Consider the following 15,933-nt stretch of genomic DNA (forward strand, 5'->3'; position numbering starts at 1 on the left):
CTTGTTCTTTCTCTTTATTTCTCTTTGTTCTTGTTCTTATTTTATTTTTATTTTTATTTATTTTTATGAATAATTGCTGTATTGCTGTGGCTAATTTGAAAAAAAAAATATCCCGAAGTAAATAAAGTTCTACCTACCTACCTAAAAATTAAGTTATTGGGTGAAATAAATCAAACAAATAATGGAAATTGAAATAAATAAAAACAATTATTGTTAACAGGAAATAAATGGATAACAATGTGAATATTATGTTGGGAATTACTTTTATTTGGTATTAAAAAATACTTCAATGGTCAAATCATGATCAATAATCATTTTCTTAAAGACAGTAATTGTGAATTTATGAGTTTTTATTTGATTTTTTAAAATGGAGTGAATAATTTGTAGTTTTTTGTATATCCTCTTTAAATCTTCATCTGCTCTGTAGTGCCATCATCATAGCTGTGGGTTCATTTTCACAACCATTTTGGCTACAGTAAGAACAGAAATGAGTGTTCTAAGCAACTTTTCGTGTTTTGAGAATAACATAACTAGCTTAAAAAATGAAGTTATTGGTTGCAATAATTCAAATAATTTTACGTAAAAATATATCAATAAATCATGATTCATTATCATGTTAAAAATGGTCATAATGGTGAACTAATGAGTTTTAATTCATTTAATTTCATAATTTTAAAGGAGTAAATAATTTGTAGTTAGTTTCTTTATATCCTCTTTAAATCTTTATCTGCCCTGTTGTGCCGTCATCATACCTGGAGTTTCACTTTCTACTGTATGTTTCTGATGGAAAGATAAATGTAATGTTCGTAAGACCAACAATAAAAACTATAGAAGTTACATTTTAGTAAGAAAAAATCGTGTAATAAGCAACTTTCCCGTGTTTAGAAAACGTACATAACTAGCTTAAAAAATAAGTTGTTTTGTGTAATTTTTGACCTTTCTTTTTGGACAAAATTCAATGAATAAAAGCTAATGTTATCAATGGTTAATTGCGGAAAATAGGCAGATTATATTGAGAACAGAAATGGCTTTAAAACTTGTAACAACAATGTAATTATTCTGGTGGGAATCATGTTATTTGGTACTTAAAAATAAATTAAAATCAAACTGTGATTGTCAAATAATTATCTTTTTTTTTATTTTTCTTTAAAGACGTTAATTCTGAACTGATGAGTTTTTATTCATTCGAGTGAATGATTCGTATTAAGTTTCTTTATATCCCTTTTTAAATCTTCATATTCCCCGCGGTGCCGTCATCCTACCTGTGGTTTCGCGTTCTTGGTTTCTGCTGCTCCGGTTCAACTTTAATTGGCCTCTGGCTCCAATTAAAACAAAATTAGGCTTCAAAGTGGTGCGTTCAGGTTCCCACCCCGCCAGGTAATCAAACAGCAGGAAGCCTCAGCACCTCTGACCATTAACCGATGCACTTTAGGTTCAGCTCCTCCGTGTGAGTGTGTGTCTGTGTGTGGGTGTGTGTGTGTGTGCATTAAGTATTAATTCTAGATGTTGTCGAGCACCTCGGGGGAGAGTGTAGTGACAATAATCGCTGAACCTCCGAGGGCGAAAGCCACCACTGGTCCTCTCTAATTACGTGATTTTCTGTGTGTGTGTGTGTGTGTGTGTGTGTGCACGACGGCAGCATCACTTATCTAGACGTGGAGACGTGGAATCGTGCTCGCACGCCACTGTTGCTTATTTTCCACCGCATACAGAGCACCGCCCTCCTCTCCTGCATATTCCATCCTTCCCGTGTGTGCTCATGTATGTGTGCGTTTGACACCAGGACTCATTAGCTCACTTCCTGGGGATCATTAATTTCCCATGATGCCTCAGTGATCCTGTGTGGCTAATTTGTCCCCGGCGAGCGAGCTCCTTCTTCTTCGCCCGGGACCCACAGAGGAGTTTGGATATCGGTCCCTTTTTTTCCCGCTAATTCTGACGAATCCGTGGAAATCCGACGGCGTTTTTTTTTAAAGATTTTGTCAAAGGTTAAATCCGTCCTGGGAACACGTTTGATTCCTTATTAACAAGAGCGTAATCTTTACTTTTGTCGTTACAAAAACAGCAGTTATTCCAGCTCTCGACTCCGTCGTTGATGATGAATGGACTTGTCTGGGCTCTTGGGGGGAAAAAAAACTGTTGACTTAAATCACAGATGTTTAATGATTCCTGGTTTACTCTACAGATCATTACTCAAGTTAGTTCATCTTCATCGTCATCTTCAGATGAGTTTCAGGCGCACCAGGTCCATCCAGGAGACTTATTTTCCCATCATTCTTCATCCAGCCTGGTAAAAGAATACATATATAAAAAAAAAAACAAGGAAATATTGATAGTAAGTAAGTAATAGTTAATAGAGCAACAGTCTGGATGGATTTCTCTCCTCTGGTCCGGAAGCGTGTTCAGGAACCATCAGTAGATTCTGATCCACAGACCTCAGAGCCCGAGCTGGGGTGTAAGGCTGGATCAGATCAGTGATGTAAGGAGGAGCCTGAACATGAATAGATCTGAAAGTAAGAACCAGAATTATAAAGTTGATCCTGAAAGAAACTGGCAGCCAGTAAAGAGGTTTAAGGATCGGAGAAATGTGAGTTCTTCTACTAGAGCGGGTTAGAATTCTTGCTGCAGAGTTTTATATCAACTGCAGGCGAGACAGATCCTTGTTTAAAATTAAAACATAGAACAAAATTGTATTTCAATCTCCATTATACTAAAAGATTTCTTATTTATTGTATTAATTTTTGGGCTTTAAATACAACTTCTATTTATTGCCATAAATAACAAAATTATTTCATATTTGGTATGTTCAGTCATTTAATTTGTATGGCAATAAAAATGAATAGGAAAAAAGACATCCCAAAACTATATTTAAAATCGACCTGAATAATAAAATTAAGAAAACATTTAAATTATTAGAATTGTTGTGAAACATTTCTACATTTATTAGTTGAACTGTTTTTACTCTGACTTCAATAGGGCCCAATTAATACATTAAAATGGCCACATTAGGCCCATGGACCACTTAAAACTCACTTACACAAGTGGACGCAATCTTTTTGCAGGAATTTTTGATGTTGCTTTACAATCCTTTGAGTTCTTTACCTTCATCTTCTTTGATTTTGAGACCATCATCCAGTTGACCACGTAAAATGACTTGGCGGGCCTAGATCTAGAGTGAAGATATCAATATCCAAATGCTGATTATTTAAGAAAAATGATGGAAGTAAATGGTTTCTTTGTTTTCTTTGTGACATCGAAAACCGACCATTAAGCTTTTACTGTTTTTGTTAGCATCGTGCTAAACGCTAACCTATCATTCCCATCTTTCCTTAACACAACTATACTCTTCATCTCCCTCATTAATCAATCTTAAAATTGCTTTTCTTGCTTGTTCCCTTATATGTTCATCTCCACCAATCTTCAAAAAGTTAAAAGTACCACAAGTTGATGATAAAATACACATGTGCAAGAATAAACATCAGAATCTCGGAGCGTTCGACCCGACACTGCACCAGACTGTCCTCGTTCTCCCTCATTACTAAGCTGGCTATATTTGGACTCGCACTATTTTTGAACGCCCATAAACCAATATGGCCGACACATACGCGTCACGTCAGTCCATAACTCACGCTTCAGTCTGTCACGTCGCTGCTTTCCTACTTCGAGACGAACGAAGGATGATCCGTCAGTGAGATGCGTGTGAACGTCTGACAATTGTTGTGTTGTTAATGTTTATTTTCATCATCATGTTGCTCTTAATATTGTGTGTTTATGATATTGGATCTTACTTCTTTTTAACCTACCGTATTTATCGGACTATAAATCCTTTAACTTTCTGAAAAATGTGCCTAATACTTACGGTAATATTCATCTCATGATGTTTTTAACCCTTTTTACATTTTATTTTGCCACAAATCTGCGCAGGTTTAAACTATCACGATAATTTAACTGAAAGCAGGGGTTGAATTTTTGGGCTCAAATAACAGTTATTACGGTAGCTCACCAGTACCTGAAAAAGAGGTTGGTGTTGCAGGATTTACATGATTCTTGATGAAGTCGTAACTGATTTAATTTGTTTTGAAACCAAAACATGTTCAAAGTTGCTGGAGTCCACCGTATCCTCTCGTCCTCAGTCATAACCCAGATCTCGCGGGATTCGCTTGTTCCATTAATTGTAGATTCATTTTACAATTTAACTGTTAAAAGAAAAATTATTTATGGAGGCAAATAAAAAGACATGTTATATTTTTATTCTTTTATTTATTTGGTTATTTCAACGTAAAGAAAACTCTCATGATGAACATGTATGTAATTAGGATGTAATCTCAAATAAAGCAACAACAACTTTCTCTCAAAATTAAAAATTTGTATCAGTTGAACCTCAAGAAACTAAAAATGAACCTAGGTGACCTGTGTCAAATTTTAGTCATTAAATGGTTTAAATCAGAGGCGTCAAACTCGAAATATTTGATATTTTTCCGCAATATTTTTGTTTCGATACCTTTGATGCGTACAATGAAAGTCTCACTGTTATCATGAATCTCTTATTGTTGACGTTGATAATCTCCATTGATTATTTAAAATAGAATGAATCGGCTTTGATTTTGAGCCAGCCATCTGGCGGACCGAATTCCGCCGAGTCCATGAGTTTCACACGTATGGGTTGAAATAGGGCAAATTATTTTTGAGTGCAGCCTCACAATAAGACCATGTGTCTCTATTCTAGATTAAAGTCAACTTGGTTTAGTCCAAACATGGCTGGTTTTTGTTGGTTTCATGAGTGAGAGACGTCATTAGTATGTAGAGAAAGATCAGTGAAACATAAGTTTACGTCGCTTCAGGTTCAACATTAATCCTCTTTTACCCGGACATGTCTTGTGTATCTTCAGCATCTCGAAGATGCCAAGTGTCTTTTTGGGAATTCAGAATTTGTGTGGCAGTTACAAACGCATAAGAGAGACTTGAGTCGTCTGGAAAAACCCTTAAAGTTTGGCGAAAACTTCAATGGAGGATATTGTTAATTCAGTTACTAATGGTGTATTGATAAGAATCTGGAGATACGACAAGTTAAACGACCGGAGGCAACAAAACGACGTATTGTGATACTGTAGTAACAAGTATATATTTGTAGTATTTTCGAGTACTTGACTCTGGTGTTTCAGAATTTACAGACCACATGACTCTTGACAAAGTTTTAACTACTTTCGTTTGTTTTGAAACCAAAATATGTCCATAACATCAGCTTTAAAAGGTACTGGAGTCGACTGTATCCTCTCGTCCTCAGTCATAACCCATATCTCGCAGGATTTCCTTGTACCATTTATTGTAAATACATTTTTTATATTTTGGTTTTTAATACACACTTTGTTGAAATATAAACCATAAAATAAAAAATAAAAATTAATCTGAATGTGGCAAACATCAGTTTTAAAGGCTGCTGGAGTCGACCGTATCCTCTCGTCCTCAGTCATCTCATCTTCTCCCGCTTATCTTGATATGCATATACATTTTTAAATTATTAATTCAATAGTTACTTTGAATATCGATATTTTCTTACGCCTCCACAGAATATGGTCGACGTGGAAACCTAGACGTACCTTCTTCACAGCAGTAATCTTGTTGCTTCTCTCTGTCGGCGTCTTCTTGAACGCCCACCACTCTTTTTTTTTTCTTTCTCTCCTTCTTTGACTCTACAGCAGCCATTTCAAAAGGCTTGTCGCTCAACGCACGTTTTCTCCTCTCTCACCTTTTCCTTCGCGCGAAAGCACATTCCCTTCTTTTGTGGCCGACTTTTTTCTTTTTCTCCCTCTCACTGTGTTTCACTTCCATAATTACAGCTCTGGACTCAAGCGGTGATGACAAATGCTTCTCTATCCCCATTTCTCCATCACTCCCCCTCAATCTCCAACATCCTGCGTTTCTTACCAGGCAAATTACATCTTGGTTACTATAGTGACGTTTCGATTGTGGGGCTTTTTTTTTGATGCACTTTCCCTGTAGCCCTTTAAAGCCTCCACTTCTCAGTGTTTCCTCTCGGTGTCATGTCATCTTCGTTCCTTCCATCTCTGAATGCGAGGCTGATTTCAGATCGACTTTCGACGCTGTAACAGGAGCTTTTGTTGTTGCCATGTCACCGGTGTAAACAGATGAAGACGGCACGTCTGTGATTGTACCCGGACAGCCGCCGCTATCCATTTACTATTGACTTTGCAAGTGGCCCCCGATGAATACGAGCTAGATGTGAGCCAAATGATTAGGACTCATCTTTCACCAGCTTCCTCCTGTTATCTCTACCTGCTGCTTTGTTTCATTCCCTACAACTTCACTGTGTGTATGAATCTGGGTTTTCTCCCGGCTCTGGACCCCAGGTAGCTGGGACAGGGTCGAGCTTTCAGCAGTAACTGATTTAATTTGTTTTCAGACCAAAATATGTCCATACGTCAGCTTTAAAGGCTGCTGGAGTCGACTGTATCCTCTCGTCCTCAGTCATAACCAAGATCTCGCAGGATTTCCTTGTTCCAATAATTGTAAATACATATTTGATTGATGATACATTATGATCTGATTGTCATGGCTGAGCAAACTTACAACAATGATATATTTGTAGTATTGTCGAGTACTTGACTCTGGTGTTGCATCATTCACAGACCACATGACTCTTGACGAAGTCGTAACTGATTTAATTTGTTTTTGAAACCAAAATATGTCCAAACATCAGCTTTAAAAGCGGCTGGAGTCCACTGTATCCTCTCGTCCTCAGTCATAACCAAGATCTCCTTGTTCTAATAATTGTAAATACATTTTTGATATATGATACATTAGGATCTGATTGTCATAGCTGAACAAACTTACAATAAGTATACTGTATATGTGTAGTATTGTCGAGTACTTGACTCTGGTGTTGCAGAATTTACAGACCACATGACTCTTGATGAAGTCGTAACTGCTTTCATTTGTTTTGAAACCAAAATATGTCCAAACATCAGCTTTAAAAGCTGCCGGAGTCGACTGTATCCTCTCGTCCTCAGTGATAACCAATATCTCCTTGTTCTAATAATTGTAAATACAGTTTTGATTGATGATACATTATGATCTGATTGTCATGGCTGAGCAAACATACCAACAACATTTTTGTTCAAACAGGAAAAACACGTTAAAATGACCTAATTTCCCCTAAATCAATCAACCGTTCTCGTAGATTTAATGGAAAAATAATCCGTCCATCCGCTTTGTTCCGACACTTCGGGGTCACGGGGTCACCTGGAGACGATCCCAGCTGTCAAGGAATAGAAGCAAACCCTTGATTGATAATCACTTATCTACTCTTTCAATGGTGTGAATCACACATTGAAGTGAATTTATGGACTAATGCAAACCTGTAAACAAGGCTTCACTACATCTAGAATTCAGAGTAGTCTTTGATAACAAATATATATATATATATTGTGTGTTTAACCCCCACATAATAACAATAATTGAGCTTGGATATGATATAGTATTAATTTAGCACTACTTTTAATATATATTTTTAAATAAAAAGAAGACACTTTCACTTAATTAATCAATAAAATGCAATTTAACTGCATTTATGTACAGCACCAATTCCAGTATATACACTACATTCTGTATTTAAATGATAATTATACTGCATTGCATTATCTGAGTATGTTTAGAGATATCTATTTTCAAATAAAAAATCAAATTATATTTGGAATAACAATTTAATTTGTAGTTTTGTAGCTGTTTTAAAATGTTAAGGTGTTCAATTTTTAATAAAAATGACAAATGATATGATTTATTTTCAAATAAAGATAAAAATAAAATTTAGAATAGTCTTTCTTCTCAACTTAATATGTAGTTTTGTTGATTTTTGAAATCTAAATGTGTTAAACTTTCAACAAACATGCTTAATGTGTTTCTCAACTGTATATTATGACAAATACATGGTGCTTAATATATTTTTAAAGGATAACAGCAGCAAAATAGCTTCACATTTTCTCTAATTTTGACAAATATCTGAAATAAAATGATTCTCTGAACCTAAATTGTAGACTCTGGCATAAACTAATACACGTCAAAAATAATTGTGTTTTTATTAATGTACCTCTTCACATTAGATATTGGTTTTTAGATGGTGAATCTTGAATATCTTGATTTATTTCTTGTTCCATTGGCAGATTTATTACAAACAAAACTTGCATTTATTTGTTTTACTTTATTGTTTTTGTAATATTGATCATAAATAAATAAAAATGAAATGTCATGCTCTAGAGTGAATGTGTTTTGAATACGTTTTCAGAGCTTAAATATTTTTGCAAAGTTATATAAAACAAACTTTGATCTTCTTCCCATGATAAACTTTTCTTTGAACATCTGTGGTGGAAAACCAAGAGTCAAACGGCGGCGACACAACGACCAACCCCGCATTTCAACTGTCCTTCTGTTTTCCTCCAGGAGTCCCTTTCACTCCCGTGCACTCTCCTCCCTGTCAGCAGTCACCCCGCCACTATTAATGCTCCCCACTCTGTCCACCTCCATCACCCCGTCCTCCCTCGCCGTCCTCCTCCTGCTGCCCCAGATGGACGCCGAGAACCTCTGTAGTAAAATTAACTTTGAGATGAACGAGGCTGTGGCTGGTTCTGAGCGCAGGATGGTGTTCTGCCAAAAAATGCAGTGAAGGTTATGTCTTGATGTATATATACACACCGGGAGTACTTTTTTATTTTTATTTTCTGGTGTCTTAAAACAAGTTTCATTTTAACAGAGAACGCAGCACAAAACTGTCATAAAAGTTGTATTATTTTGTACATTTTTTAGTGGTTTAAACATCATCAAAGTAGCATTAAAATGGCTCCGGTCTCTCATTTGTAGCAAGTGATAAATCCCTCGAATATATCTACTTACAGGCCTTTTTCCGAACATAATGTTTACTGTGTTTCTCCAAACACTTTGCTGCTTTTACAATTTAATTTCTTAGCCTGAATTAAGTTCACTTATCCGTACAAACGAGAACATGTGGTGCGGGTCTGACAAATGTAAATCATGATCTTTTATACGGAGTATACTGTTTTATTCACTATTTTGTTCCGTTTATAATCATCGTATTAAACCATAATGAGGTCGTAAAAACCGCAGCAATCCTCCTGTAAAGATTCCACCTTTTTTATATATTACTAGCTTAAATATCCACCATGGCTCGGGTATTAAATGTTTTTCAATTCAACAGAATAAGTGAAAAAATAACTCTTAAAAGAGAGGAGGAAGGGGAAATTAAAACAATTCCTCTTTATTGAATATATATATATATATTAAATATGGTTTAAATGTCATTTTAGTTGTATTCTTTATTGTTTTTGTGCTTGCTAATCGGGAATGAAATTCTGGGAATCTACCTTACTTAGTATGTTATACATATAGTTTAATTTTCATAAAGATTTGACATATTTTAATTCCTATTGAGGTCTTCTGTCCCCTTTCCCTTGACCTGCCTGAGTTGCCCCCCAACCTCCAAAACCTTCAGGTCAGACCTACTTATTACATATAAACATATTGGATACTTTATTTTTATTTAGTTGAAACATATTTCAGATGTGAAAACATGTTTTATAATACAATTAGTTTTGTCTCTTTTTTATTCCAACACATGATTTAATAATTTGAGTTTTTAACTAGGATATAAATATGTACTTTTTGACTTCTCTTGACATAAATACATTACACTAGGGGTGTGTATTAGCAAGAATCTGGTGATACAATACGTATCACGATACAGGGACAACGATACGCTATATTGCCATATATTGAGATGCTGTAGTAACAAGTATATATTTTTAGTATTGTCTGGTACTTCACTCTGGTGTTATAGATCACATGACTTATGACGAAGTCGTAACTGCTTTCATTTGTTTTGAAACCAAAATATGTCCAAACATCAGCTTTAAAAGCTGCTGGAGTCATATGTATCCTCTCGTCCTCAGACATCTATGGGGTCTTGCTAATTTTCATTGTTAAGATGTGGAGGATATAATAACTGCTGGCATCTTGTGGCCTGAAATTGTAATTGCGACACAACAATGAACAAACGGCGTGAATACTTGCATGTAAATTATCCATTAAAATAAAATTAAAAAACACTTTTTATATAAATATAAAGCACAATTAAACTATGATAGAATTCAAATATGATGTGAAGAAAACAAAAAAAAAAACCTGAACTTACTTTTGTTTCTTTGAAATACTTTGATCTGCAGGAGCTCTGGACAGAAAATGGACGTTTGCTAACTCTGTGCCCCTGAAACCAAACCTCCTCTCGCTGGAGCGATGGTGAGGAAGTTCTGTTCGGAAAAGGTCACGTACACTTATTAGTTAATGTCATGATGGAATCCAAGACCTGAAGGACGATGTGACATTCCCCCGCCACCGTAGACGCAGCAGCTAATAACTCAAGAAACGGCGTAAAAAAAGTAGTCGCGGGCGAACATCCGCACCTGTAGGGAAATCTAAAAGGATCAATCCGCGTTAAGCTAATTTGCCGCCATAACCTCCTTCATCGGGTTCGCGTGAGCGTTTTCTAATTCGACGCCATAAGTCTCCGATCTTCGCCGCGCGGCCCGGGTTTTTTTTATGTGAATGCGCCGCACCTGTGCTCGCAAGCTAGCAGCTAAACGCGAGCTAATTGTTCCCCGCGGACGCTCGCGGTGTCATAGGCGGAAGATGAACGTCCACGTTTTTCACCTCCTGTCAGTGCGTTTTTCCCTCATTAATGAAAATATTAGAAACTAAACACTGAGTCTCTTTTGTGTAAGACACACGGATGGCAACGTTTTTATTAGCTCGTCGCGAATAAAAGAACCACCAGTCGTGACAAAGGGAAAAGTCTTTCCTGCCGCTAACAGGTTCGTCTCCCACATGTTGAGACCAGCCGGGTCTGAATTATTAATTGCTGCTTGTTGTCTTATTGCTTGAGGATGTGGATATTCAGACAGTGTGACTGTGCTGGTCTCATCAGAAGATGCTGAAAGCGATATGGTCTAATGATCCCCCCCAACCCCCCGACCCCGCCCGCCGCTTCACGGTCTTTCAGTAAATGAGGAAAGCGATATGGTTCTCTAATGACCGCTGTGAATAATTGTCGTCTAAATAAAGGTTTGGTGGAAGAGATTCTGTCGCTCTGACCATCATCTCTCTCCACGGTTAGAAAGTGTCACTGTTGTCAAATGTAAAGTGTGGAGATAAGATTTTGTTGCAGATGAACTTTTATATGTTGTTCATTTTATTTTTTCTTCCTGCTTGTAAATTGAATATTGTTGATTTATTATTGTGTGAATGCTGAAGGCAAGATCCACTTTTGCTCTTCTGACCTGAAGTTTGTACCACCTCTTCTCTCCTTTTATAACCATTCAAACTTTTATAAATTCGGCTCGTTCCATAAATGCGGGCCATGTTCTTGCTTTCTTTTATCTCTTCTTTCTTCTATTCCCCTTTTCTACAGTTTACATTTATCTACTCACACCTAGAAACTTTATTCAACTTTAAAAACAATTGTGTCTACTTATTCCTACTAATACTACTACTTTACTACTAATTCCACTACTACTTCTACTACTTATATTTCTACTACTAATTCTACAACTACTTAATCTTTTACTACTACTTCTACTACTAATTCCACTCCCACTACCTCTACTTATTCTACTGATTCTTATAATACTTCTACTACTACTTCTACTAATGACTCTTAATACTACTACGTCTACTCCGACTACTTCTTCCACTCCCACTACTTCTACTTATTCTACTGATTCTTATACTAATTCTACTAATAACTCTTACTACTACTACTTCTACAACCTTTACTCCCACTACTTCTACTTCTAATTCTTATACTACTTCTACTACTAATTCTTATACTACTTCTACTACTTATTCTACTTCTACTACTTGAACTTCTACTTATAACTCTACAACTTCTACTTCTAATTCTACTACTTCTTCTACTTCCACTACTACTACTTATTCTCTTTCTACTACTTATTCTTCCACTTCTACTATAAATTCTTCTTTTTTCTTATTTTCTTCCTTCTTTCCTTTTTTTTTATTCTTCTCAACCTTTTTCACTTCATTTTAATGTTTCCACATGTTTCTACTTTGAATACTTTCAAGCATTACATATGACAGTTTTAGCAGATTCAACACTGCATTTTCTTCTGGAAATGCACATTTTCTAGTTTTGTACATTTTACTGTCTTGGATGCTGCTTTCATTTCCCTTTTTAAATTCATTATTTATATTCTCCTTTATAATAAAAAAGTAGTAAACCAAAAATGTAATCAATTAAAGTACAAATAGTCTATTTTCAATAAAAAAACAAAACAAAAAACAACTAACATAACTGCTTTTCAAGAGGATAAATAAAATCAAGCTCTTACATGTACCTGTAATATATTTAACCAAACAGCAGGACATTTCATTCTGAAAGCTGAAGGTGCCGGTAATGACCGAAAGGAAATAGGTTGTCTGAAAATAAAATGAAATCACTCTGAGAGATGAATATAAAGAAGTTGTTGTTGTGAAACAAACTGTGCCGGTGATGAAATAGTTAATGTTGCAAACCAAAGTACAAAACTACTATTATTAATTAACTAGTTAACCTTTATAAACAAGGTACTTTCTTCAGCTTTCTTAAAGCTTAATTTTAAAACAGTATAAATAATTACCCATTTACTTTCGTTTACTCTTTGGTAATAATTTACAATTTTCTGCCACACTTTGAACAACACATAATTGGACCCATAGTTATCTTATGACAACATACAGGCTACACTCTTTCGCGTGTATCATGTGAGTGACGGACAGAAAAGATAACATGGAATGCCCAAAAGCTGTTTTTTTGTTTATGCAATTTCAAAGCTATTTTGGTTATTATCAAGAAAACCATTCAACCTTTTCAGATAATGGCTCCCATGAGCATTTTTTTTGTTCTTATCCTTAAAATTTCTCAAACAAATGTACCTTTTTATCATCTATACTCCAACAATAACTGCAGATATGCACCATTTCCTTCCATTAATACTTTCTGAAAGTGAGTTTGGGTTCAGTTCTCGTCACGAATCTCATAAATCGCATGACGCCCATTCGTCAGCTTTCGAAGCGAAGTTATTACGGAGGGTTATTAGCCGATCCATCCTCGGAAACTTATTCAAGTCGAGATGACAGTCGGTGTCATCACAGCACGCAGATTGAGATTTAAATGCGTCTTAATTGCGGAGGCCATCTGGTTAGCTTTTGTCGAGGATGACGCAGCAACATGGAAGATACTTGATTGTTAACATAGAGGGATTTAGAATGCAAACGTTGTCTGTGAACCAATATTGTTTGAAGCGGGGGGTCCACTTTGTTTTCAAATCACAGACCGGTTTTAATGTCGGAATTTCATTTCGGGGACTGACCTTGAGATAAAAAACGTAAGTCCGTTCCGGTCGCTCCAACACGCCGTCACTTCCTGTTCCCGGGTCTTAATGCTTCACTTTGTGGAGTAAAATGGTCAATTGAGAGTGTGTCACGGGTCGTTTATTCGCCGCTCCAAGTCAAACAAAATGCAAGCTTTACGATCGATCGGACACACTTTCTCCCGGCGACTGTACAGGAGAAAAGGTCTCGAACTGTAGAAACATTGCTATATTTAAGGAAAATTTCCGGGCCGGGAGGTCCTCCCCTTATCGCCAAATGGTTCCTTCAAGCTCCCTGTGCCACGATCCCCTGTGGAGAGTACTTCCTAATTTGTTTCCTTTTTCTAATCATTCAAATGTTCTTGGGTGGGGGTTCCCGTCTCCTAGTCTCCCCCTTCTTGGATGTCCCGCTTCGTTCTTTGATCCACGACCCAAGGTGTGAAAGGGCAGACAAACAGACGTTTTAAATAACCGGTGTCGTATCTCTAATTCTGTTCCAAGCTTGTCTTGAAACAGTGTGTCAGTCTGGAGTGAAATGTTGATTGTGAATGTGTATTCAAACGTTTAAGCTCTTAGATGAAACGAGTAATTTATACTTTATATTTGGATTATCTTTTAGCATTAATTTAAGTATGGCGTATACGTAAAGTGTATAAAATGTTTTAATCCAACAAACGTTAAAAATAATTCACATAAAGTTTTTACTTATTTTCACTAGTTTACCGGTTTATTTTGAAGTAAACTTGGCTAAAAGGAGCGTCTTGACGTGTCAAGCTAATGTTCCTTCGGAGAAAATAACATATTTTTTTTAAAAATAAAACACTTTTCAGACAGTAATAATCAACAGAACTGAAATTATATAAAAGTACATTGGGGACCACTGCTTTAAAGGGCATTTCTTTATGAGATTTTAACATTTTTCTTCCGATTATCAGAAGCTAGCTCACGTCATGGCTCATCCATTACTCGAAGCTTTCTCCTCGTGCCGCTACCTCTACCTTCAACCAGATGGTCCACTTTATGTCAGTTTTCACATCCCGGGTCCATTACAGCTGTTTCGACGTGTGCATGTATTTCCTCCCTGTGCAGATCAGAGAGAAGCTCAAATTGACATCCATTTCGGCTCCTCGTTTAGCTTTCATATCCTAAGCCGGCGCGAGAGGAACTCGGACGACATGAAAGGGGTCTGAGAGTTGCGCGGCAGATAAAAGAAGTGCCTCGTAAAAAAAAAAAAAAGAAAGAAAAGAAAAAAAAACCCTTTGCTGTCCTTCCTCTCGTTTTTATTTTGTGCTTACTAAAGTTCTTCTCGCACGTTCTCTCCCTTCTTGATTCGAGTGAGGAGGAGCTGAGTTATTAAAACGCCAACCTCTTCAACAAGAGGCAATAAATCAAACTAAATATCCAAGGGAGAGACGCAGAAAGAGGGAGGACGGGGGAGAGAGAGAAAAGGAGGAAGGAATGGGTAAGTCAGGGAGGGATTTGATGAACAGAAGGCCTGGGAAAAAGGGAGAAGGGATGGAGTGAGAGATGTTTTCTTTTTTTTTGTTGTAAAATTGATGAGCGAATCAAGCGTGGAAACTAATGAGAGTCTTCTCCGGCTGTCTGATGTCTGGCCTTACGTGACCCACTTTGATTACACACAATCAGACGCTTCATTTGTGGCTGTCACCGATCAATCCGTTTATGACCTGCTGCGTTTTTCTCGAGCGCTCGGTGACTATTGATGTAGAAAGAAGAGTTTTATTAAACAGTTTGTCAGATCCATTCCCGCCCCCCCACCCCCGAGGGGGAAGCGAATACTTCCACGCCCACGCAAATAAAAAAAGCAACATTTTCCGCAGCTCTTATTCCAGGGAGCTGATTGCTAAGTGGGTTTACTAGTGGGGAGTTTATTTGCACGCTCCCATTCTGTCGTAGCGGCGAGCTTCACCTCCTGTCAATCACCCGGCACACCTGTCGTGAGAGCGCTTGTCAGATCGCGACGTGCCTCTGCTCTGTCGTGAACGGTGTTGTGAGACGGGTAGGAGGTGGAGATCAGCCACTTGGTTGGTTGGTATCTCAGGCCCACAGATTTCTGACCCAGTTAGCATCTGCGTCTTCCGTTCAGCGGTTGTGTTGTCACGTCACTGTGTTCAATCAATCAATCAATAAATCAATCAACTTTATTTATAAAGCACTTTAAAAACAACAGCAGTCGATACAAAGTGCTATACAATGACGTGAAAGTGCTAAGAAAGCACAGTTAAAACACACAAAGATGAAACAATATCAAATAAAACGAGTAAAAAGAACTTAAAACAGCTGAGTCTGATGCTGTGTTAAAAGCCAGAGAATAAAAGTGTGTTTTAAGACGAAATTTAATGTGTTTCCTCAAAATGTTACATGGAAACAGATGATTTTCTGGCCAAACATTTGGCCGTTCCGTGGATAACAGATACATTGTACAGAGGGCGAAATTATTGAACACATACTTGCATCATATATC

The sequence above is a fragment of the Callionymus lyra genome, chromosome 17 (genome assembly GCF_982586985.1).
Source record: "Callionymus lyra chromosome 17, fCalLyr1.hap1.1, whole genome shotgun sequence".
Lineage (NCBI taxonomy): Eukaryota > Metazoa > Chordata > Actinopteri > Syngnathiformes > Callionymidae > Callionymus > Callionymus lyra.